At 63.6% G+C, this 2,908-nt stretch overlaps 1 long non-coding RNA gene across 1 annotated transcript; it reads right to left on the reverse strand.

The window, feature by feature from the left end:
* Nucleotides 1-7: 7 nt before the first annotated feature.
* On the reverse strand, nucleotides 8-2,525 carry LOC108447943. Its single transcript, XR_001863666.1, has 3 exons — nucleotides 2,504-2,525; nucleotides 2,212-2,233; nucleotides 8-94 (listed from the first exon to the last, which is right to left on the reverse strand). It is a non-coding gene; the product is annotated as an uncharacterized LOC108447943 (long non-coding RNA).
* Nucleotides 2,526-2,908: the final 383 nt, after the last annotated feature.

The following is a 2,908-nucleotide window of genomic DNA, read 5'->3' on the forward strand; positions in this document are numbered from 1 at the left end:
TACTTTGGGGACACCTGAGGGACCTGAGGGACATCTGGGGACACCTGGGGAGGACATGAACACCTGGGGACATCTGAGGGACACCTGAGGGGACCTGGGGACACTTTGGGGACACCTGAGGGACCTGAGGGACATCTGGGGACACCTGAGGGACCTGAGGGACATCTGGGGACACCTGAGGGACCTGAGGGACATCTGGGGACACCTGAGGGACCTGAGGGACATCTGGGGACACCTGAGGGACCTGAGGGACATCTGGGGACACCTGAGGGACCTGAGGGACATCTGGGGACACCTGAGGGACCTGAGGGACATCTGGGGACACCTGAGGGACCTGAGGGACATCTGGGGACACCTGAGGGACCTGAGGGACATCTGGGGACACCTGAGGGACCTGAGGGACATCTGGGGACACCTGAGGGACCTGAGGGACATCTGGGGACACCTGAGGGACCTGAGGGACATCTGGGGACACCTGAGGGACCTGAGGGACATCTGGGGACACCTGAGGGACCTGAGGGACATCTGGGGACACCTGAGGGACCTGAGGGACATCTGGGGACACCTGAGGGACCTGAGGGACATCTGGGGACACCTGAGGGACCTGAGGGACATCTGGGGACACCTGAGGGACCTGAGGGACATCTGGGGACACCTGAGGGACCTGAGGGACATCTGGGGACACCTGAGGGACCTGAGGGACATCTGGGGACACCTGAGGGACCTGAGGGACATCTGGGGACACCTGAGGGACCTGAGGGACATCTGGGGACACCTGAGGGACCTGAGGGACATCTGGGGACACCTGAGGGACCTGAGGGACATCTGGGGACACCTGAGGGACCTGAGGGACATCTGGGGACACCTGAGGGACCTGAGGGACATCTGGGGACACCTGAGGGACCTGAGGGACATCTGGGGACACCTGAGGGACCTGAGGGACATCTGGGGACACCTGAGGGACCTGAGGGACATCTGGGGACACCTGAGGGACCTGAGGGACATCTGGGGACACCTGAGGGACCTGAGGGACATCTGGGGACACCTGAGGGACCTGAGGGACATCTGGGGACACCTGAGGGACCTGAGGGACATCTGGGGACACCTGAGGGACCTGAGGGACATCTGGGGACACCTGAGGGACCTGAGGGACATCTGGGGACACCTGAGGGACCTGAGGGACATCTGGGGACACCTGAGGGACCTGAGGGACATCTGGGGACACCTGAGGGACCTGAGGGACATCTGGGGACACCTGAGGGACCTGAGGGACATCTGGGGACACCTGAGGGACCTGAGGGACATCTGGGGACACCTGAGGGACCTGAGGGACATCTGGGGACACCTGAGGGACCTGAGGGACATCTGGGGACACCTGAGGGACCTGAGGGACATCTGGGGACACCTGAGGGACCTGAGGGACATCTGGGGACACCTGAGGGACCTGAGGGACATCTGGGGACACCTGAGGGACCTGAGGGACATCTGGGGACACCTGAGGGACCTGAGGGACATCTGGGGACACCTGAGGGACCTGAGGGACATCTGGGGACACCTGAGGGACCTGAGGGACATCTGGGGACACCTGAGGGACCTGAGGGACATCTGGGGACACCTGAGGGACCTGAGGGACATCTGGGGACACCTGAGGGACCTGAGGGACATCTGGGGACACCTGAGGGACCTGAGGGACATCTGGGGACACCTGAGGGACCTGAGGGACATCTGGGGACACCTGAGGGACCTGAGGGACATCTGGGGACACCTGAGGGACCTGAGGGACATCTGGGGACACCTGAGGGACCTGAGGGACATCTGGGGACACCTGAGGGACCTGAGGGACATCTGGGGACACCTGAGGGACCTGAGGGACATCTGGGGACACCTGAGGGACCTGAGGACACTTTGGGGACACCTGGGGACACCTGGGGGGAACTGGGGACATTTGGGGACATCTGGGGACACCTGAGGGACCTGAGGACACTTTGGGGACACCTGGGGGGGACCTGAGAACACCTGGGGACACTTTGGGGATACCTGAGGGACACCTGAGGGACACTTTGCGGACATCTGAGAGGGACCTGGCGGACGCCTGGGGGGACCTGAGGACACTTTGGGGACACTTTGGGGACACCTGGGGGGGAGGGGACACCTGAGGACACCTGGGGACATCTGGGGACATCTGGGGACACTTTGGGGACACCTGAGGACACCTGAGGACACCTGGGGACACCTGAGGGACCTGGGGGACACCTGGGGGGACCTGAGGACACTTTGGGGACACTTTGGGGACCTGGGGGGGGAGGGGACACCTGAGCGAGACCTGAAGACACCTGAGGGACACCTGAGGGACATCTGGGGACACTTTGGGGACGCCTGGGGGGTACCTGGGGACACCTGAGGGACACTTTGGGGACCTGGGGACACCTGAGGGGGACATCTGGGGACACTTTGGGGACACCTGAGAGGGACCTGGGGACACTTGGGGGGGACCTGAGGACACTTTGGGGACACTTTGGGGACACCTGGGGACACCTGGGGGGGACCTGGGGACACCTGAGGGGAGCTGGGGACATCTGGGGACACTTTGGGGACACCTGAGGGGACCTGGGGACACCTGGCGACACCTGAGGGACACTTTGGGGACACTTGGGGACACCTGGGGAGGACATGAGGAACACCTGGGGACACCTGGGGACACTTTGGGGACACCTGAGGACACCTGAGGGACACCTGAGGGACACCTGAGGGGACCTGGGGACATCTGGGGACACCTGGGGGGACCTGGGGACACTTTGGGGACACTTTAGGGACATCTGAGGGGACCTGGGGGGGACCTGAGATACCTGGGGCCCACACCCACCCCAGTTCCCCTCCCAGTCCCTCCCAATCCCCTCCCAGTCCCTCC

The sequence above is a fragment of the Corvus brachyrhynchos genome, unplaced genomic scaffold, assembly GCF_000691975.1.
Source record: "Corvus brachyrhynchos isolate BGI_N302 unplaced genomic scaffold, ASM69197v1 scaffold1007, whole genome shotgun sequence".
In the NCBI taxonomy this organism is placed as follows: Eukaryota; Metazoa; Chordata; class Aves; order Passeriformes; family Corvidae; genus Corvus; species Corvus brachyrhynchos.